General features: G+C 44.1%; 1 long non-coding RNA gene across 1 annotated transcript; it reads right to left on the bottom strand.

The window, feature by feature from the left end:
- Positions 1–1453: 1453 nt before the first annotated feature.
- On the bottom strand, positions 1454–21225 carry LOC123362560. Its single transcript, XR_006576484.1, has 5 exons — positions 21164–21225; positions 19987–20083; positions 5099–5209; positions 3344–3519; positions 1454–1556 (listed from the first exon to the last, which is right to left on the bottom strand). It is a non-coding gene; the product is annotated as an uncharacterized LOC123362560 (long non-coding RNA).
- Between the last annotated feature and the right edge of the window lie 2341 nt (positions 21226–23566).

Genomic DNA, 23566 nt, shown 5'->3' with positions numbered 1-23566 from the left:
GGGCACTCTGGCAGTCGCCGGTCCCGCGGCTCTGGTGGACCTCCTGCAGACGTGCCTGCGGAGGGTCCGCTGGTCCCGCAGCTCCAGTGGACCTCCCGCAGGCACGCCTGCGGATGCTCCACCGAAGCCGCGGAACCAGCGGACCCTCCGCAGGCACGCCTGCGGGAGGTCCACCGGAGACGCCTGCCGCCCTCCCATGGCATGCCGCCCCAAGCGCGCGCTTGGCGCGCTGGGGTCTGAAGCCGGCCCTGCTTCTACTTACCTGGGTACTGGACCCAATTACATCCACCTCACTACTGCTGCAGGGCTTCTGCTTCCTCCCAGAAAAGAGCTCCAGGACAAGCCACCTCTCAGTTCCCCAAAATCCTCCAACAAAACCCAGACAAGACCATCGAGGACAGTTCATCTCTCTCCTACTGAGTGTTTCAACGGTTTTATAAAGGTGATTTTCTAAGAGGAAAAATGGGTTTGTATCTATTTCCTCTTCCTTAGGGTGCAATAGAGGCAGCCTGAAAAGTTGTGTTTTTGTAGGTTTTTTTTCTTTTTTCTGTTTCAAACAAGATGTATAAAAGTCACTTCCCAGTTCTCAGCTAATCAAGTTTCACTGCCTTGGTATCTGTGATGTTCTACATCAGTGGCTCTCAACCTTTCCAGACTACTGTACCCCTTTCAGGAGTCTGATCTGTCTTGTGTACCCCCATGTTTCACCTCACTTAAAAACTACTTGCTTACAAAATCAGACATAAAAATAGAAAAGTGTGACAGCCACACTGTTACTGAATAATTGCTTACTTTCTCACCTCTACCATATAATTATCAAATACATGGATTGGAATATAACTGCTGTACTTACATTTCAGTCTATAGTACATAGAGCAGTATAAACAAGTCATTGTCGGTATGAAATTTTAGTTTGCACTGACTTTGTTAGTGCTTTTTTTGTAGCCTGTTGTAAAACTAGGCAAATACTTAGATGAGTTGATGTGCCCCTGGGAGACCTCTGAGTATCCCCAGGGGTATATGTATCCCTGGTTGAGAACCACTGTTCTACACCTCCAGTTCTTCACCTGACCATAGAATTTCCCAGGGCAGACAAGATGTGGATTTTAATGTAAAACAAGCAGAAAAAAATTAAATTAGAATAATGACTTCCATCTGCTTTATACATCATAAATAATAAGGAAAGGAAATACTGTGAGATACTGTATGACATAAATGGTCTGTTTTTGAAGTGTGGAGCTGCCGTTGCATTTAGATAATGCCACTCTCCTGCTGAGTGGTAGCAGATGTTGGAGTCATGCAGCTCAGCTTCCTGGTGGAAGAGAAATCAGTGACACAGAGTCTGGGTATATTCTTAGGGCAGCTTGTTTATTTTAATACTATATACACCAGTCCTTGAACAGAGATGGCCACAATCAGCCCACAGGCAATTCTATCTTTCAGGGATCTCAGCCTAAACTCCAATGCCCTGTTCCAAGGCGGTAACTCTGCCTCAAGAATTGCCTTTAGTTAGAGAGATGAAGGGAGAGAGCAAACTTCCTTGCTGCTTGCCAGCTCTGCCAAAAAAACATCAGAAAAATCAACACCACTGCGGTATTTTCTTCGAAGTCTAAAATCTTGCTTGAACACTAAGGAAAAGAATTTGTAAAGCTAAATGCAAGAGTGTTATCTTCTGACATGCTACAACAATAATATTTGAAACAAAATGATACAAATTAAGCCAGAAGTTACACTGATGTAACAAAATCCATTTCTAAACTGCTTTAGTTTACTCTATGCAGTTCCCGTGTGCAGACATTCTAAGTTAAAGAGAGACTGTAACTGATCTAGCTGAAACATATTAATTAAATTGGAACAATTTTCATGTACAGAGTGGGTGCTAGAACTGGGAAAGGATCTTTTAGGTCACGTAGTCCGTCCTGTTGCCATTAGAGGCGTGTTACCTACAGGCTATTCTTGAATACTGTCCAGTTTAGTTTTAACTTATTCAGCTACATCTCTGTGGACACCCTTCTCTGCCTATTTTACAGTCTATTGGGCACTACTGATATGACATTTCCCCTGATACTCAGCACATACTTTCCTTTACTTAGTCTCATCCCTTGTAACTCAAGGTTAAATGCTGTTACTTCTCGCTTCCTTCCAAAGGCAAAAACAAAGCATAGCAACACCCCCTCCTACCCCCACACTTCTCAATGCTGTGTTCTCATTAGGGTTTGGCTTCTTTCAATGTTCTGTCATTCCCAGCTAGTGTAAATAATCCCTTGTCCTGTGTTATGCTACCAACTCCCAGACAATTATAGAGGATAAAATGTTCACAAGTGTCTACATGAGTTAGGCGCCTGAGTCCCATTTTCAAACTGCATTTAGAAGCCTCGGTATTAATGACTTCCAACGAGACTGAAGCACCTACATGCCTGTCATGTTTGAAAATGGGGTCTAGGTGCTTTTGACCATTTTATCCGTTGTTACACCTTTTTCTCTCCTTACCTCTACATTTTACAGAACTGGCCAAACCCAGACCTGGTGCGAGTGAGTGAAATTCCACTGAAGTCAATGATATTACAAACCCACTTACACCGTGTCGGAATTTGCCCCCTGTGAGGCTGTAACCTCTTGGCATATGTTCTAGTCCACATAGCCTTTTCTGTTACAGTTTGTTTCTGGTTTCTCCAGTGTGCTGATGTTCCTTTTAATGATGAGATGTCCATTACTGTACACAGTGCTCCTTTTCCCCTGCACCTTAGTTTATATTCACGTGTAAGAAACCCTTTTCTTTCCTGTCTGGTAATAGCAGTGGGTCATCTAGGAAATCCACATTCTGAAGGGGGCATGGAGCTATCGGACCCATGCCTTGGGCAGACAGGAATATAGCTGACTCTTTCCCCACTATTTGCATTGAATGTATCATTTTTCCTATGCATATATTTTGATCACTGATGTCAAGATATATTGCTGATACAGTTTTACTCCCTAAGAACTAATAGGGCACATAGGGACAAACTGTAAGTGCTATATGATTGTTTTGGTCAGATGGAACAAAAAGCTCTGCCTGCATATAGAAGGCCAAATTCCATTTACATTACTTACATGAGTACTGTCATTTCATTCAATGGGATTACTTACATGAGTAAACTGATCAAGATTTTGGGCCTTATCCAAAGCCAATTGAAATCAATGGTCTTTCCATTGATTTCAATGAACTTTGATTCAGGCTTTCACTTTTAACTGTGTAATTTCTTCTCAACTCTATCCCTTATGTTTGCTGTAAGGTTAAATTCTGGCCAGAAATCATAAATAGGAAGTATTCAGGGTTTGAATTTGTTCAGCTACTATGGCTTACCTGAAGTAGAGCATCTACTGGGATCTTTTCCTGTTGATTTTTTTTCTTGATCTACAAGGTGCAGTAGCTTTCATTGCATTTACACAATAGCTCAGAATCTCTCCTATGTAGTACTCCATTCTGTCCACTGAGGGTTGCTAATGTACTGGATTTGAATCAGCACTGCCTGTCTCAAACTGATGTTACAAAAAACAGTGATGATGCAATCATCTTCCCTGCATGTATTTCCATTACAAGTATTGTTTTCACTTAAAACAAATGCATATGTCTATTTATAAACATCTTTCTAAGCAAAGACAACTCTCTTTATTCTGATTAGCCAACTGCATCCCAGAACCAGCAACTGAAAAGAAATGCAGTGCAGAATGAAAGAGTAAATACTGTGCAACATCCTTCAGTATGAATTGATTTGCCTTTTACACCTCTACCCTGATATAGCGCTGTCCTCGGGAGCCAAAAAAATCTTACCGCGTTATAGGTGAAACTACGTTATATCGAACTTGCTTTGATCTGCCGGAGTGTGCAGCTCCCCTTCCCCCCCCCCCCCAGAGCACTGCTTTACCGCATTATATCCGAATGTGTGTTATATCAAGTTGCGTTATATCGGGGTAGAAGTGTACCTCTTTTCTATATCACTGTTAGCAATTATCATGCAATCTTTTCCCCTCCCAACTTATCCATGTCTCCTACAATCCTGTCATGGGTTGAGAACCCTGAATACAACATTTTTGGACATCACAATACACTACAGATAAATCAGCAAATTGTGTTGTCACAAAACAGAGACTGGATCCAGCCCAGCTTCTTCCACAAATACTCTACCAAATAATTCTAACTGGTGTCAACGGAAGCTGAGGTGGCCCAATGCCTGTGAAACTCAGACCACTCTTTAGGTCCCTAATTCTGGTCACACATGTTTGAAAGTTTTGGCCTCAGGGAGTCACACAGGAGGATGGATTCTCTTGCCAATTAAGCAGAGGACTGGAAATTCCAAAACCTGGGTTTTAATCCTCATTCTCACAATGCCTTGATTTGCAGACTTGTGAATTTAACTTCTCTGCACCACTTATTCTCTGCCCCAGCTATAACATGGGAAAATGATATTTTAAGTGCTAAACAGGGTTTTGTAATGTCCTACAATGGCAAAGTATTATTAGCAGCAAAGAGTCCAGTGGCACCTTACAGACTAACAGACGTATTGGAACATGAGCTTTCATGGGTGAATACCCACTTCGTTGGATGCAAGTATTATTAAGGTCAGTCAGTTCAGAGACATTTTGGAGAAGGTCCAAAATCATGCACAACAAACTGGTGAAAAATTGCATGAACTTATATAAATCCCCCACCAACTCATACCATTAAAATATTTTCGGTAGCCCCCTTAAGGAGAAGTGACAACATGAATCTGCAGGAGCTAGTGCAAGAGCCTTGAATTAACTTTATCAATAGTGAAGAGGAAAAAACAAAAGAACCTTGTAGACTTGTGATGCATATAGAAACATCAGTAGGTGGAGCTCTGACATTCATTCCTCCTTGCTCTATCTCCCCCCGCCCCCAGCACTAACGTCAATAAATAAATCCATTTATATATTACAATTTTAAAAAGTATTAACTTTTGAAAACTTTGAGATTTATTTTAATTTTACTACTATGTATAATTACAGTGGTTTATATAAGACCATTGCATAACATATAGATTCAATGCTGTACTAAATGTAAAAGCACTAGAAATACAATCAAAAGTATTTCCCTTACAATCAGTATCCTGGATGGTAGGAGCGACTCAAATAGGCTGTTAAAAGTCCTCATATGATCGTTTCCTGCACTTCTCAGGTGCAATTCCTTGACCTTGCTGAATTGTGGTATCTGCAGACAGCATAGGGATGGTTGTAGTTAGTTTTTCTTCTCCTTCCCCATGCAAAGAAGGATTTGTAAAGCTCATTAGATATTTCTATTGCCATGCAGTAGATGGTTCTTACTGTGATGATAAAGGAATCTAAAGACTACGTCTTTGTTCCCTCCACTACACCTCCAGTATGGAGTTTGCACTGCAAATGTGAACCACAGCAGTGATAACAGTGGCTGATGCAGAGGGTGAAGGGTTCCCCTAGTGCCAGGAAATCCCAAGGATGCATATATTACTCCTGGGGGGATTCTGTGCCACTGCATGTAGGCAGAATTCATGTCCGCTGCAGATTTCTTTGCTTCCCTGCAGAAAAATGGTTGTCTGACAGGAAAGCAAAGGCAAGCTGCAAGAGCAGTCATGTGCAACTTCCCAGCAGCACAAGTGCATTGTTTCAGGCACCCAGAGCAGCCATCGGAGTGGTAAATCACTGGGTGGGAGGGGTTTAGGGAACACCCCAGCCAGTGGCTCCTACCCTGTGCCAGGCTGAGCTATTAGTCCTGGCTGGGGAGGACAGGACTTCCTCTTCCTCTGCAAGGAGTGGCCAGGGCTGGGTCAGACCCACCCCCAGAAACCTTTCCGGCTCCAGGAAGCGCTGCATCCTCCCCCTGCTTCCTGCCCCCATCACTCCTCAGCTGTGGGAGAGAGGGGTCACTGTATGGGGGGGCTGCTTCCCATCCACCCAACCCCCATGCATCTGGACCCACCTCATATCCATGCACTAGGTGACAGGACATGGATCACTTGGTGATAACCTGTTCTGTTCATTCCCTTTGGGACACCTGCCATTGGCCACTGTTAGAGGACAGGATATTGGGCTTGATGGATCTTTGGTCTGACCCAATATGGCCATTCTTATGTTCTTATATCCAGATTGCCCCATCAAGCCTCATCCCCTGCACCCAGAACCCCCCCGTGATCTCCTCTGAACCCGAACCCACACCCTGACAAGCCTCACTCTCTGCATCTGGAAACCCGCTGCACGTAACCCCTGCACCAAGCTCCACCTCCCTGCATCTGGACTCCCCACCCCTGAACCCAGATCACCCCCCATGCTTGAACCCCCATCCCAATGAGTCCCATCCCACCAAACCTGGACCACCCTGACTAACTCCTTGCATCCAGGCTCCCACTCCACTGAACCCCACCAAGCCAGCACCCGATTCACACCCCACCAAGCCAGTATCTGGACCCTGCTGAGCCCTTCACACCCAGAACCCCTCCTGCTGAGCCCCAACCACCTTCACCTAGACCCCTCTGTAGAGTCTCATTGTGTCTGCACCAAGAACCCACCCCCCAAGAGCCTCTGTTCATCCAGATCTCCATCAGACCTGAATCCTGCACCAAGCCGCCCATACCCAGATTGTCCCACACAGAACTCTCTCACCCCACACCTGGATCTCCCTACACTAAGCCCCTCCATACTTGGATCCTGTTGGGCTGAGCCTGCCTGCCTGCATCTAGTGTGCTTGGCATGGGGCAGCAGGGTGGGGGGCAGGGTCCCGGGGTATTTCTGGGACAGTGCTGGTCCTTGCGCTGTGTCAGGGTCAGGTGCAACTTTACCACAGAGTCCATGTCTGGGGGATTGGGAGAGGGGTGCAGGGTGATCTATCTCTGTGCAGTCAGTGGCCTGTGCTCACCACTGCCATGCCGAAGCCTCCACATTTATTTATTGACAAATAGAATTTGCAGAATTTTAAAATCTTTTGTGCAGAATTTTATTTTTTTTGGAACAGAATCCCCTCAGGAGTAATGTACACAGGATCGGGGTAAAGGGGAAGCATCACATTCTGCTCTGAGTTACACCTCTTCAACGTTGTTGATTTCAGTGGGATTGCCCCATTGTAACTGGAGAGAAAACTGTATTTCCACCCAGCTCTCTGTCAATATTCTGTGCTCATGGCCACCGTTATGATCAGATGGCAGACACAGGGTACTCCCCACTATTACATTGTTTATCCCAGCAGGCTCACCCAATGGCCCTGGTCTCTCAGATGCTCTCTTTGACAGCATTGCTACATCCTTCCTGTGTAGGATTACTTCCTCAGATCTCTATCCTTTCCTAACCATTCTGTCCTTGACAGACCAGAATTACAACATTCCTGTCTTTTTCAGAAATGCCAACACAGGGACAAACATCCAACATGCATGAATAAATCAGAAACATACAGCTACAGGGCCCACTGCTGCCACTCGTTCTCGCGTTGAATTGCGTCTCACTCTGGGAGTAGCCCTAAGTAAATCAGTGGAACTACTACATCCTTCCTTCTTCAGCAAAGCACTTAAAACGAGTGATTAAGGCCCCCCAAAGTCAATGGAACTAGACACATACCCAAAGTTGAGCACATGCTGAAGTGTTTTGCTGAAGAGCTGTAGTCTGGGGCCAGCATAAGATGGGGTGCTTGGGGAGAGCACATTTTGCTGTTTCTGGCACTGTGCTTGCTGCCTAGGCTGCTGAATGGAAGCAACTGCAGGGAGAAGGCCTTTGGGTCAATCTCTGACAGGGAGTGGTACTGCAAGAAAGCCTGGCTCAGCAGAGCAGGAGAGCAGAGCATCAGCATGAGCAGCAGCGGGAGCGGTCATGGGTTTCAAGCTGAGAGAGACAGAGCCAAGAGCCCAAGGAATGTGCTCTGGAGCTGACAGACAAGAGGAGAGAGACAGAAGGCAGCTGAAAGACAGGATTGGACTGGCAGATGCAAAGAGGCCTTTTCAACCAGCCTGGAAAATAGGGACTGGTCCCATAAGGTGATGAGATCCCCATGGGAGATGAGAGGTCGTGGCTCTCTGGAGTACCTGCTCAACAAAACTATGTTTGAGAAATGACATATTCCAAAATCAGGAAATTCCAAAAGTTCAGGGTTTTCCCATGTTAATGTGTCCACCTGCCCATCCTGTATATTTTCTTAATTAAACTGAAAACAGTAACATCTTACATTTAACATTGAAAGTGGGGTAGAAAATGCAACCTATGTGCAAGGCGAGTTTCTGCACTGAGAATCCACTTCTGCTCCCATTAAAGTCCAGGAGAGTCTTGCCATTGTGCACAGAGGATTGCTCACCTATGTGCTACACATCCCTGTGTGAGATGTTCAGCCCCCACATCCCCACAAATGTGCAGCATGGGGCGGGTGAACATAAGCGCAGTGTTTTCCATGACTGTTGGCTAGTAAACTGGAGACTTTCACCCCAGTCCTCTCCCCGTGAAGTCAGTGGCAAGGATTCAGTAGGCCATGTAGCTGCATGATATGGAGCAGTGCAGAGCTGCCACACCACAGGGAAAGCACCAGTAGACATTTTCCAGTAGGCCACTTTTGTACACACATCCCTGTGTGAGATCGCTGCAGACTGGCTGTTCCCCAGCCCTAAGAGTTTGGAATTATCTGAGTTCTGAATGCTTGATTTCTCAGCTTTACCCCTGCAGTCACAGTAGGTTTTGTTTTCAATATTATATATGCAATATTGCTAAAACTTACTGAGGAAGGATGGCCTGGTGGTTAGAGCACATGTGGGGGCTCTGGGTTCAAGTCCTGCTCTGCTACAAAAACAGGTCATTTAGTTTCACTGTGCCTCTGGTCCCCAGCTATAAAATGAGGCTAATAGCACTTCCCTACCTCCCAGTGGTGTTTTGAGGACAAATACATTCAAGAGTGTTAGGTGCTCAGATACCACAGTGATGCGCGTGATATAATTACCTAAGCTGGAGAATGAAAAGCAAATGTTACATGACAGCCTTTTAGCACACGTGTACAGTAGTTTTAAAATATAACTGGAAGCGCTCAGCAACTCATAGGCCAAACAGAATTGCCAGATCCAGCAGTCCATCCAGTCCAGTGTCTTGTCTCGGAGAGTGGCTAGCACTAGATACTTCAGAAGAAGCTGCAAGAAACTCCTACCAGTTAGTGGCTGGCTTATGCCCTGAAGCATGAGCGTTTATGTTCCTTCATGAAAACATTTTTTAATTTTCACTAACATAACAACAATCACACATTTTGGGACAGTTTTTGAAAGGACCATTTTTTCCTGCTACAGCAGGAGTGTGCAGTTTTCTTTTCCTCCCAGTCTAAGAGTCTTAAGGTTGCCTGGTTACTCTGAATCAGAATCTCTGTGAGATGTCTCTTGATGAAGAAGCAGTTACAATTTGGCAATTAGAGTAGCTTGATTTGTCATCTGAATGTAGAAATCCTTTGGGGCGGGGAAGAGGGGAACACTTGAAAAATGATGGCTTATAGACCGCAGTGAGAAAATACTTACACACATGCTCTTGAAATGGAGCGGAATTTAAAAGAAATAAGTGAAGGTTGTTAATAGTAGATGAGAAGGCAGTATGGCTGCTGGGGGGTCTAGAAATGGAAATTACCACATATGACTTGGAAGAAAAGCTTAAAGAACGTATCAGAGGGGTAGCCATGTTAGTCTGGATCTGTAAAAGCAGCAAAGAGTCCTGTGGCACCTTATAGACTAACAGACGTATTGGAGCATGAGCTTTCATGGGTGAATACCCACTTCGTTGGATGCAAGTATTATTAAGGTCAGTCAGTTCAGAGACTAAATACATTGGAGGTAGGAGGCAGGGAGGGGGAAGAGCTATTTAAGCTGAAGGACAATGCTAGCCCAAGTACAAATCGATCTAAACTGGCCATGAATAGATTCAGGCTGAAATTAGAAGATGGTTTCTAACCATCGGATGAGTGAGGCTCTGCAATAGCCTCCCAATAGGAGTTGTGGGAGCAAACAACTTAGTTAGCTTTAAGAGTGAGTTGAACAAAGGTGAGTGTGACCTTGTGACAGGGTTGCTGGTGATGGTGGGAGGCAGGGCTCAGCAGCTCTGGGCTCACTTACAATTTATATTCCTAACAGTTTGTGCTTCAGGATCACAGTCAGCCACCTGCAGGGGTCAGGAAAGGATTTTTTCCCTACCCTTTCAGGGGAGAAGGGGTAGCGCCGTCATCTAAAACATCAGGGCCATGGCTCTGAGGTGGCACAGAGCATTCTCTGGCTCAGGTGCTTGGCCGGCTGGTTCTTGCCCACGTGTTCAGGGTCTGATTGCCACATGTAGGCACAAGAAGGAATTTCCCCCAAGGTCAGATTGGCAGTGACCTTGGTGTTGTTCCACCTTTCTCTGCAGCATATGGGTGTGGGTCCCTTGCCAGGATCATCTGGGTGTCGCTCACTTAATCATTTCTTGGCCTTGGTGCACTTCCATCCCTCCTATTCTCTGCCTGTGGCATGTAGCAGTCTAGTCTCCTGTGAGCTGTGACACTTTGGTCTAATTTTATTTGTTGGGTTTAGTGTGCGGGTGCTGGGTTGGTGGCCTGTGATGCACAGGAGGTCAGACAGATGAGCTAGTGGTCCCTGTTGGCCTTATACTCTATGACTGTGTGAGAGGACTAGCAGTAATACAGCTTTCTGCTGTGTTCCATTCATGTTTTAATATAATCCTGTTCCTACAACAGAGCAATTCCCAACATGATTAGAAAATCAATTTGTTGAAGAACCTCCTCCTCTCACCCACAATTCGCAGTATGAAAACGTTTCCAATCAGCTGGCAATCTACTCATCTTAATGCAGATTTAAAGGGCCACCATCAGTTCAGAGGAGGCGCAGAATTCAGCTACTAAAGCAAACTCACATAGAAGTCAGAGTCCCTTCAAGTATATGGTGTTGTCAAGTATATTATATTGGTGAAAACCTGGAAGATTTGTAATTGTTGTAATGCTTTAACACTGCAAGATATTTCATTTAGAAGTGAATCAATGTTTTTATATTAATAGCTGTTTTTGTGGTGTACTTTTATTGTTTGTATATTTCTTAATGGGAGCTGCCCCTTTAAGAACAACAAGGGGCACTTGATTGGGGTATGTTTGCAGGAGGCTCAGATCAGCGGGTGAAAGACTTTGCCCCTGTTCTGGGGCCGGGAAGGGGAGGGGGGTTGGAGGGGGAATGAGATCTGCCTGGGTAACTCCAAAAAGTCAGAATTTGATTTAATAAATGTTCCTTTCAAGAAAACAAGCCTTATTCTTGAAGTTGTAGCATATTTCCTTATGGCAGCTTTACTCGACAGGCACTAGATACAAATCAAACACAAGTAAGAAAACCTGTGGTTTTTTCAGTATATTTGAATTTTAAATTGAGTAAATCCAATAATTTTATATGTACAGTTTCCCTGGGTGCACAGGACCATATTTTGGCCCTTCTGCAGTGTGTATAGTGGAGCTGAGGTAAAACCACAACATTATAAAACCTCTTTTATACCACTTAGGCTCTTTAAGGCTCACAGGTGTGCGTCTGGATTGGCCTAAATAACTCAGATCTGATTAGTGTGTACATACTGCAGCTCATGCACTGAGCACTGTGATATTACGTTGAAAACTCTTTTATGTCTCAGAAGCTCTGTTGGCTCACACGTGCTCAAATGTTTGAATTTTCCACTGACATGGCTGTTTCTTCAGCTAATCGAAACCAGAGGAGTGGAGTACAGCAGACATCCCTCTTTTTATAAAAAGGTAATAGAGATGATCCAGGAAATGACATGTCAGTAACCCTTCCCCCTTCAATACTAGGTAAATTGGTTGAAACAAATAGTCATCACAAATAGAATTACAAGACGGTCATGACATCACAGGAGCTAAGCAGCCTGGCTTTGGCACAGGAAAATTGTGCCTTTTTAATGTAGTAGAATTTTTGAATGGGTCAGCCACGTGGCTGGATATAGAAGAAAAAGATTGAAATAACTTTTGGAACTTTTCAAAAGACATTGACAAATTCCCTATCAAGAGGCTATTCAGGAAGCTAAGTAGTCCTGGAGGGAGAGGCAAAGTACTGCCATGTGTCAGAAAATGGAGATTTGGAATGAATGTCCATTTTTTAGCACGGTAAAAGGTTGGCGGCAGGTTGACTCAAGGTTCCACACAAGCACTGGTATTTCATATGTTCACTACTTATCTGGAAAACAGAATGAAGAGAGAGGTGGGAAAATTTGCAGAAAACTAACCTAAATAATTCTGTATCACGACCAGAGAAGACTGAGAAACTCCAGAAGGATTTAACAAAGCTAAGATGAGTGGCAGGGCCGCCCAGAGGGGAGGGGGGAAAGTGGGGCAATTTGCCCCAGGTCTCGGGCCCCACAGGAGCCCCCACAAGAGTTTTTCGGGGGCCCGGGAGCGGGGTCCTTCACTCGCTTCAGGGGCCCCAGAAAACTCTCGCAGGGCCCGGAGCTTCTTCCGCTCCGGGTCTTCGGCGCCAATTTGGCGGCGGGGGTGGGGTCCTTCCGCTCTGGGATCCACCGCCGAAGTGCCCCGAAGATCTGCGGCGGGGGGTCCTTCTGCCCTGGGACCAGCCGCCAAAGACCCCAGGCCCCCTGAATCCTCTGGGTGGCCCTGATGCGTGGGCAATGCAATGGTAGATGAAATACAGTGGTAATAAATGCATGTTGGATGGAATCATTTGAAATAATACTGACCTTAATGAGGTCTAAATTAATATTAACAAGTCAGCAAAAAGACTCATGCATCATAGCAAACAGGTCAATGACAATCTCTGCTCAGTGTGCATCTGCTGTGAAAAAAAGCAAATACTGTTAGGATAAATAAGAACTGGGATAGAAAATAAAACAATGCCTTTTATAAATCCGTGATACATCCTTGCCTGGAAAACTGGATTCATTTCAGGGCTTTAAAGAGAGGGCTTCAGGGATAGGTAGTGGCAATGATTAGACATGGAAAATTATGCATACATGAAAAACTGAAAAGATTGGGACTGTCTACTTTAGAAATGAAATGAATAAGAAGAGACATGATAAAAGTATACAAAATAATGAGAAAGAATAGAGAAGATGGGGTGAATAGCAGTGCCCCATTATTCCAATAATAGAGGAATATAATGAAGCTTCAAGACACAAAAGTTTGAACAGAAAAAAGGGAAATTTCTATATGCACACAGGAGCTCAGTGCCACAAGGCATGCTGGAAAACAAGAACTTAGCAAACAGTTTTTTTAAATTGGATATTTAGTTGAATAGTGCAAATATCCAAAGTTAGACAAGTAAGAACTTAAAAGAGCAAAAATCTAAACAGTCATGCTTCAGTGTATGAGTCAATCTCAAAATTAGAGGGTTGGGAAGAATCTTCCTTATGGGCAAGTAATCCCATAATTGTCCCCTTCAGCGTTTCTTGCATCTTGCAACTGATACTGGCTGCTTCCTGAGACAGGCTATTAGACTAGATGACCCACTGACCTGCTCCAGTACAGCGATTCTTATGTTTCCAGTGTCTTGAGGTACACTCTGGTCCTGGTTTAACAGGCTTAGTTTATTTGGCTGGACTTTAAGTGTGTATGGTAAATTATAAATAAAATATTTGTTATTTGAGCCTATACATCTTTTCCTTGTATTTGGTGCTTTGTTGGTTTCTATTTTGCATTTCATGCAATCAGTGAGATATTCTCTTAGATCTTTGGCCTATATATTTTTGCTTATAGAGGTTGGACCCCAAGGAGATGCATCACATTTTCGGTCTGTGTTACCCTGGCACTTAGGTTTAATGTATTTTTTCCAGGACCTTGAAATATGTATATTGCAGGGGAGCAGGACAAGAATATAACAAGGTGGAAAGCCTAGGACATGAATAACAGCATGCTTGTGAGTAAGGCTCTCGGTCTCTCTCGTGCTTTTTTTCACCAGAGTTTCACACAGCAGCAAACAGTTCCCAGCAGCATCACATATAATGCAGTACTCTAAAACGCTCTGTTTAACAAAAGTATTAAAATTTACCAACAAACACACAGCAAGTAAAAAGCTTTCAAATCAAACCCAAGTGTTATGAAATTCACAGAGGAAAAGTCACCCATTATTAACAAAAGATGGTGCACAGTGGAGGAGACTTACTTTTCGAATCCTGAGGGACTAATAGATTCCTGACTAAATTGGATAAATGGCAATTTTGCAAATTTTACTCTTAGCTGGAGACATCAGAAGGATCAGCCTAATGGCAAGCTGCATAATTCATTTTTACACTTTTGATTTATTTTTAGCTCATGGAAAATTGATTTAGATATTAGTCTTTTTCATAATTAATGATCAGTCTTTCAGATCTTCCGTGGGAAATATCTTGGACCCGATTCTGTTCCCACTAACTCTAGGGAGCAGCATCTGTCCTGGAGTTAAAAAGATCGGTATCCAGTATATAGCATGTGTGTGAGAGAGACACGTAAACGCCTACGTTTGAGGACTTAGACGCTGAACTCCTTTCTACAGTAGAGTCTACACAACAGTACATCTCTCTTCAACTATATCGAGTTGGGGAGAGGTAGCTAGTGGGATACCACAGGGATCTAGCTTCAGTCCAGTCATATTTAGTAACTTCATTAATGATCTGGACCAGCATCAGAGGGGTAGCCGTGTTAGTCTGGATCTGTAAAAGCAGCAAAGAGTCCTGTGGCACCTTATAGACTAACAGACATATTGGAGCATGAGCTTTCATGGGTGAATACCCATTTCGTCGGATGCAGGTACATGCATCCGACGAAGTGGGTATTCACCACAAAAGCTCATGCTCCAATACGTCTGTTAGTCTATAAGGTGCCACAGGACTCTCTGCTGTTTTTACTGGACCAGCATGTTAGTGAAATTCTCAAAAAATGAGTGGAGCTACAATTACCAATGAGGACAGAGAACTAACCCAGCGAGCCAAGAAACTGACAGAAAACAACAAATTGATATTTCACTTGGAAAACTGCAAACTCCTACAGAGGTTGCTGTTTAAAATAACTTCATTTATGAATGGTTATCATCCAGTGGTGTGGGGATGTTCTTGTTTTAACTTGTTTTAAATATAGGCTAATAAGCAGCACTAATAATTTAGCTCTAAAACAGCATTTTTCATCCATACATCTCACAGCACTTACTGCTGTGTCTCCGAGGCATAGTATCATAGACTATTTTAGAGGTTGAAGGCTCAGTGGCCAAGGTCAGAAATTTCTCACTTGAGTGGGAAAGGGCTGGGACAGCACAGTTGCATGCTCTGAAATAACCTAGATTCTCAGTCTAATCATCATGCAGGTATAGCCAGCTGCACATGAAAGAGAAATGTGATGATTGCATGGAACATTCCTCCCCAGAGGCCAGTGCTGATGTTATAAGGGGAGGTGGGGGGTGGAATATGTTCACATTCACAGTGAAACTGAACAAATTACCTCTGGGAAAATGGCCCCTGGACAAATCTTCAATGGGATTTCTGGTTTGGTGCAAATGTTTATGTAACGAAGGCTGTAACTGGACCAGGGCCACTGAGCTACAGATGTTGTTCTGAATGCTGAAACACATAGTGTAGTGGCATGCATAGTGGCAGAAGCTGTGAATATGTAGTGATGTTATTCAGATTTGTATATGATGGCCCCATAGACAAATGCCTGATGAAAAGCAGTCTGCATGTGTGTGTGACTGCATGCAGGAAATAGCTGCTTTAGACCTTAAAAAATCCTCCTCAACGTTATCTTTGTACAATAAGTAACTTCCTATCAATCCAAATAATGCTGCTCACACAGAATTTGAATAAACAGGCTTTCAGTATCACTAATGCCAAACACTTAAAAATCCTGAGTCAGCCACCCCCCGCGCCACACCATAATAAGATTGGTTTAAAAATCATGAGATTTTTAAGAATAATAAATTTGGGCTTTTTATTTGCGGTGTGGGGTTTGAGCCTTTAGGATTCCTCTTTTCAGGCCTTTCTCTGCAACCACGAGGGCTAGAAACTTTTTTCAAATGAAAGCTGAGTTCTCCCCATAATAATTAACTCCCAGCTCATGTTAAAAATAAAGTGTGAGACTCCTGATAAAATTGCGAGAGCTGCTAACACTGAGTAGACGGAGTCTGAAAGGGGTTGAGAGGGGAGGAATGTGTCCCTCATCTATCCAACCTTTGGCTTCACACAAATGGGCCGGGCAGCCATGGTGCCATCACTACTGCAGAGCATAAACTGGAGTAGGAGCTGGGGACCTGCGCATTTCTTACACAGGAGCTGTTAGGCCTGTGGATCCACTGGCCATGCTCCTAGCTTGTCCCTGCCGCAACCTGAACACCCCTCTGTATTGCCAGGAACCCAGGCACCGTAACGCGGAGCTCAGACTCGCACAGCAGAACCACTGCAGAAGTGACACTGAAGTTTTTCTGTCGCCATAGGAATTTATCTCATTTGTTAGCAAATCCTCCGAATGGCCATCTTTAAATGGTATGGGCAGCTACCACTGGGAGATGACAGAAACTGCAAACTTTGTGACGCCTCCATGAAAAGAAGAGGGCCAGGGGGAAATGCTAGGATAGAAGGGACACGCTTGCTGTACCAGGACAACGTCTTTTCCAAATGTAAGATAGACTCAGCCATTGACTGCACCTTTCTGAAAGCCCTTAGAAACACTTCCTTGTCCGAAAAGATAATATCTTACACTGAGGGTGAGACAGGGGGGAAAGAGGGGCGGTGGCAATGCCATAGCTACAGGGACAGGGTCAAAGTTGTTCAGCTGCTTTAACTGCACTTCTTTACTTTCAAATTTTCAGCTTGCTATTAGGTTTAAAATTCAGGCGGAATTGCCTGGCCTTCTGCTAACTACAGCACTGTTATAAGGTTTGGGTTTTTTTTCCTGAAGTTACTGCTAGGTACTCTGAATCTTAGCTTTAATCAAGGTAAGTCTGGAATATAATACTAGTAGCAGTGTAGCAAGCCTAACATGCTCAGCTATATAGCACCATACAGTCTGCAAAATAGTTGTACATTAGGGACTTGCTTTATTGTCAGTGGGAAAGTTGACAATGATACCAGCATTTTCCTTTACTCTGGAAAAAATACCATTATGTATTAAACCTCACCAAAGATGGGCAAAAAAGGACCGGGCTTAACAATGCATGTTAAAATGGATTAAATATCACTGCAGTAACAACTGCAATGTTCTATATGACACGCTGACTTTTTTTTTTAATTAGTGCCTAGAACAAGGTTGATTTCTCATATCCACTTGTCTGAAGGTCTGCTTGCAAGGAGAACCAGTTCACGCTTTAATGAGTCACTCCAGCATATGTAATACAGACAATCTCCCAATGGTGCCTTGTTCTTTTTTTCCTGAGTCACACGTCACCCCAGGTGGCACTTACTGAATACAGATGGACTGATTGCCACCTTACACATTCAATTAAAAGCTGGAACATGATCCAGATACATTGCAGAGAATGTTCATCCGGGTGAATTTGCACCTTAAAATGTTGGTAGAATCCCACCTTTACACTAGAATCATTACGTCAGCATATGGCATCTTGTGTGTTGTTATGGACTTTTTTGTGTACACTTTTAAAATAATTATTTTAAATGAATTAACTAAATATCTCAGGGTTTGTGGGCCGCATCCAGGAAATAGGTCAGATATAGGCAGCTGAGTTTTTAAAAGGTATGTTAAGGAAGAGAGTGAGTTTGCAAGGCATATAGGACCATATTCCATATGTGTTCAGTTCAATTTTTATATATATATAAATATATGGCAGTATGGGAGAACTCATGGAATTATTTGTGGGCGAAGCAGGAGAAGGAGCTGTACGGGGAGATTTGGCAAACCAGTAAAATTCCTGAACCCACTACTGCTTATTGCTAAAAGCAGCCAGGTCAGCAAGCTGTAAATTGGCCATGTCGCAGCCAGGGGCGGCTCGAGCAATTTCGCCGCCCCAAGCACGGCGGCATGCCGCGGGGGGCACTCTGGCGGTCGCCGGTCCAGCGGCTCCGGTGGACCTCCCGCAGACGTGCCTGCGGAGGGTCCGCTGGTCCCGTGACTCCGGTGGACCTCCCGCAGACGTGCCTGCGGAGGGTCCGCTGGTCCCGTGACTCCGGTGGAGCATCCACAGGCATGCCTGCGGGAGGTCCACTGGAGCCACCTGCCGCCCTCCCGGCGACAGGCAGAGCGCCCCCCGCGGCATGCCGCCCCAAGCGTGCGCTTGGCGCGCTGGGGTCTGGAGCTGGCCCTGGTCGCAGCCTCAGCTTGACCAAGGTAGGGGGGAAGGGGGTTTGGGGTGCCATAGAAAGGGCAACTTGACCCTGCGTCCTTCCTGATAAGAAATGTGTTAAAGTTGCTGATACATGCATTTTAGAAGAGCAGGATGTGCCCTCAGGAATGTGTCTAACAGGGTCTCAAGGCTGTAAACTCGGAGTAGGGGGGAACACACCTAGTTAATCAATAATCAGAAGAAAACCTCTTGCTTGACCATTGGAACTGCTTGCTTAACAAGTTTTCTTTAAGGGACATGTCATTCTATTACTAATCTATAAATAAGGGGGAAAAGTTTGAGGTAGTTGGACTCTTCTGGATTCTCCCTCTGTATACATCTTGCAGTCCCCAGCGGCAGATGGGCTGCCGCTGTGCCACTCAAGAGCCACACTCAGCTTTGGTAATTATCGAGGGTCGGGGGTGTTTTACTAGCCTGTTGCGGACGTGTGTAAGTGCTTGAGACTAAGTAAAGTGTAGCTTTAAGTGAAAGCACTCTTGTGTTGTCCTGTTTGTGCCAGCCATCTATCGGTCAGACGGCCGTGTCTCCCCTGATTTATTTCCTGACATGACCTCGCATAGAGTAAAAGTTACCAAGAGCTTTGGGCTGAAAGAACCCCAGGTAACAGAGCACCCGAGTGCACTCTGTGGGCACAGTGTCGTCCAGGAATGAGGAGTGGTGTGCAGTCAAGATGTATGCAGAGGCAGAACTGTAAAAGGGGTTTGACTGCAATGTGGAGAGAGACGGGAAGCTATTGCAGTGGGGGAGCAATATGGCATAGTGGCACTAGTCAGAAGAAATATTTCATTAGTATCTCATCATTAAATTCACTGAATTAATGCAACATTCATTCATAACTCAACAGAACTACTCTGAATTTTATCAAAACCAGCAGCTTATAAAGATAGCATTAAAGCATTAAATTGCAAGCAAGAAAAATAAAATATGGTTATAACTACAGAAATAGCTACATAGCTTATACACAATGCTGAAAGCTCATCAAGAACTGTTAATAAACTCTTATGAACATAATCATTGCAAATTCATAATTGGATATTAATCTGATCAAACTATATGCTGGGAAGACAATTTTGCTTTCACCAGGGTGCACTATAGGCCATGTTATTTGTCAAGGCTGAATCTCCACTCTGTCACTCCGATTGCAGAAGGTGGGGGCCTGCAAGGATTCTAAAAATAAATACTGGCCACTCCAGGCTGGTATTAAACTCCCAAGGTTACAGCTTTTCTCTGCCCTTGGCTTGGCAAATGCTTCACCACCCAAATTTTAAAAATCAAAAAATCCTTTGAACCCAGGAAGGCTCACTTGGGAATTCCTCCCTGTGGGGTACCCTCAAGCCCTTTCACCCCCTGCCTCCAGGAAGAGCTGAGAAAGAAAACAAAGGAAATTAGCTGTGGCTATCAGCTAATTAAACAAAATGCACAAACCTCTTGGGACACCAAAAATCCAATCCTGTTCTTAAAAAGGTAAATTTTATTAAAAACAAAAAGGGGAAAAATACTTAGAACTTAGGCTTTTGCTAGATTTTAAAAGAGCAATTCCAAAAATCAAGCACCTACAATAGCTTTCTTGGGAGTTCATCTTAAAGGTTACAAGCAAACAAAAGCATCTGGGGTTAGCACAGAGGAGATCCACAAGCCAAAATAAAAAATAAAAGAAATAACCCTAATCGTGTCTTTTTAAACATTCCCTAATTTTACTTACATCTCTGAGGCTCCAGGTAAGTAGGTTCGAGGTATGAATTGATAATCTACAATCAGACCTGGTTTAAAGCTAGTTACGGCATTACTGCTCCATGTCCCTGCAGCCCAGAGAACAACAGAAAAAGGGAAAGTTTCTTTCTCAATTTTAAAAAGTTCTACCTTCCCATTGGCTCTTTTGGTCAGGTGCCCACTCCTTTTCTTTTACCTGTGGGCTTGTTAACCCTTTACAGGTAAAGCAAGCAGAGAACAGATGAAGAGGGATTTTATAGCTAACTGGCTGGGTGTCCATCAAAGGGAACTACCCCCCTGCCCCCATGTATCACATTATTAAAGTACCAGAGGGGTAGCCGTGTTAGTCTGGATCTGTAAAAAGCAACAAAGAGTTCTGTGGCACCTTATAGAACAAGTAACTGGTCACAAGGGCCAATGGGGCTGAACCCACCAATTCAATCACCTCTCTTTTTCTTCATTAAAGCAAAGCCCTTTTTTGGCAGATGTTGCCCTTTCCCTCCTCCTCTCCAGCAGCAGAATGAAGAGCACAGCATGGGGTGTGCATGGGAGAAAAGAGGCAGGGCTGGCAGATTCTGGCCGCTTTAGTGCTGCAGTCAGTGGAAGGAAGGGCAGGTGAGGGTGCTGGGGTCTAGCTCCTAAAAGAGCTCCTCCCATCATGAAAGGCATAGAACCAGGCTGAGATCAGAGCATGCTCACAGGCTCCCTTCTCAGTCCCCTTTGGGGCTAAAGAATTGACTCAGTGAGAGCACAGGCTCAGCATCCAGCACAGAGCTGCACAGGAACAGAGAGAAAGAGGAGGTGAGGAGCTGGCCAGTAATTTCAGGCCTATGGCTTGGGAGAGGCACCAGTGACTTTGTAAAGGGGCTAAAAGGCAGATAAGGGGAAGCCTATGACCCAGCAAGGGCCATGTGGTAGCAAGCAGAGCAGAGGGAGGCTGCCAGTCAATTTTCAAGAGCAGTAGGGGAGCAGAGGTGGGAGTTACAGCAGAAGAGCTCTGGGAGAGGGGGGAAGGGCATAGCATTTACTTCTTGGCGCAGGGGAAGAGTCCCCAATGATCTAACTGGTTGGGTGCTTTTCTCTGGGAGATCAGAAAATATTTGTGGGGGGAGAGTGCAGGTAGGGGTGGGAGGTGCATCCCATTTCCAGCCCCAACCCCCACCACTTACCAGCCACCATCAATAATTGTCCAGTCAAAGTAAATTCTCTAAGATTAACAGTTGGAATAATTCCGTTATTCACTAAATAAGGACTAATTTGGCAGTTGTTGCTATGGTCACTACACTTTATAGATACAGCCCCTCATGCTCTCTCTCACCCACACAGAAGATTTCCTAATATATCAAAGTACCAACCCCAAATTCACTCTATCAGTGTTCAACAGTTTCAGATGTCGTAATACTCCTGTGCTAGTTAGGCTTAATCATAGGTAGTTGTTCAATAACCTTAACATTCAAATCACCCTACACATACATTTTATCATCAAACACTGTTACAATCCTGCCACTCTTAATTTCAGTAATTTAAGCTGTTTGTACAGTATTTTAAAACGATATCTGTTTCATATGATACCTCAAGCCATGTATTTAAGTCATCTCAAGCTTCAAGGTGCTTTAGATGACATCTTTTCAATTACACCCTTCCACAGTATATAGAGCAGTTACTCATCAAACAGGAGAAGTCATAGAGCTGCACTGAGTTTTCAAGGTCACTACATTGTTAACAAACCTTGCTATCTGACACAAGTATTAATCATAAAGCTGAGTAACAGCAACGATTAAGCCACTAAGTTCCTTTCAAACCTGTTGCTCACTTTCTAAAAAATGGTCACTTAAAGTCTGATCCAAGGCCCATTAAAATCAATGGAAAGAAAACCCATCAGCTTCAGTGAGCTCGGGAGTAGGCCCTTAATAAAGAAGCAAACCATCACCATTATAAAAGAGTATAGAGCAGACTGAGCACTTGGATAATGCCACCAGTGAGTTGTTCAGACATCCGCATCTCAGTTACAGTTCATAGCTATAGCAGTCATCTCAGGAAACAGATGGAACTTGAGGTCAGCTCCAGGTGGTATTGTAATTACATTTTAGCACCACAGATTTCTCTTATTGTTAGAAAGCATGGCCTAAATATCGTCTCTGTTTGGTGGGTCTTGTTGATGTTGCCACATGATGAACTGTTAAGAAGGGATGGTCTTTGCTGTAGATTCAGGTCTCTCCTATCCTGTTCCCAGGTTTCTGCATTTCAAACAGAATGGAAACAAAGAAACAGACTGTTCTTTCTTTTATGAGGCATCTGATGAGTAAACCTGTGGCATCTATATTTTTGTGTTCCTTCCAGCAATACATACTTGAACCAACTGGTGCAGAAAGTGCACTTTTGTACATCATTTTCCTCATCTCTTAATAGGAAGCCCACTGTGGGTTTGATTATGTGAACTTACTTTCTAGTCAATACATTTCCTCTTTTGGGATATTTTTTAATCGCCATGGGGTATTTTGGCTGGACTGTGATTAGGTGATATGAGGTCCACTTGCTGTAATATTTCCTTTGTCTCGTGTCAATGTTTTCTCTGTTGTTATAGCAGATGAAATTCACAACAACATTCACCTATGTGCAGAGTATTAAACAATACCCTGTGTATTGTCTCTGCATATAAGGATTAAGGATCTCAAAAACATGATGTATCACTAATTTCTACCATTTAGCATATGTAGCAACCTATATGGAGCTTGGAGGGAAGATTACAGGTCGCAGGAAGGAAGCATTTGGAGGAGGCACCAGGAAGTCAGTCTTTGTACACATGGCTAGAATGCTAGCTGCAGCATCTCTATAAACTGTCCTCTTGAAAATGAGCCTGATTAGTTGACAAGCATGCAGTCCTTTCTTCATGTATCACCCAGCCCTCAGGAAATGAAACATTCGGGATATAAACCTCCCCCATTTATTGAACTGAGACAGCACAATTATTTTGATCGTTTAATAAAAAATCAATGGAAAAACCCACTTTTGACTGATTATATTAAATATTTAATAGGAAAATCTGGCTAGGGAGGTAGCGAGCAGAGATCTCTGCTGGTTATGCATGTGTTCATTTTACTGTTACCATATCCTTCCAACACCCTATTTTGTTTGTTTTGTCCATCTGTTGTGTCCTAGTCAGTAAGCTCTGGGAGGTGAGCACTGTCTAATGTATATGTTTGTACAGTGCCCAGCACAATGAAGCCTCAACCCTTGATTGGGCCTTTAGATACTAATGCAATACAAGGTCTCGCTCTCACATAAGAGACTCTAGGTTGGGTGTGATGTGGTTGGAATGTCAGCCAAGGAAGGTGATTTTAGCGGCAATGAGCTGGACAGACCACACACCTCCCAACATTTCAAGTGGCTAAAGAGGGATGCAGTGCCCAAGCTGTTAACACCATCCACCCCTCTGCAAATGGAGATGGAGGGATAGATAGACCAAACCTGAGTGGCCCGGCGGTGACCCTACGTGCCAGCTTGCAAAACTACTTTGTTTACAGGGCCGGCTCCAGGCACCAGCCGACCAAGCACGTGCTTGGGGTGGCACC

Source organism: Mauremys mutica, chromosome 2 (genome assembly GCF_020497125.1).
Source record: "Mauremys mutica isolate MM-2020 ecotype Southern chromosome 2, ASM2049712v1, whole genome shotgun sequence".
Taxonomy (NCBI): Eukaryota; Metazoa; Chordata; order Testudines; family Geoemydidae; genus Mauremys; species Mauremys mutica.
Note: the sequence above shows the minus strand (reverse complement) of the source record. Positions and strands in the feature narration are given on the sequence as shown.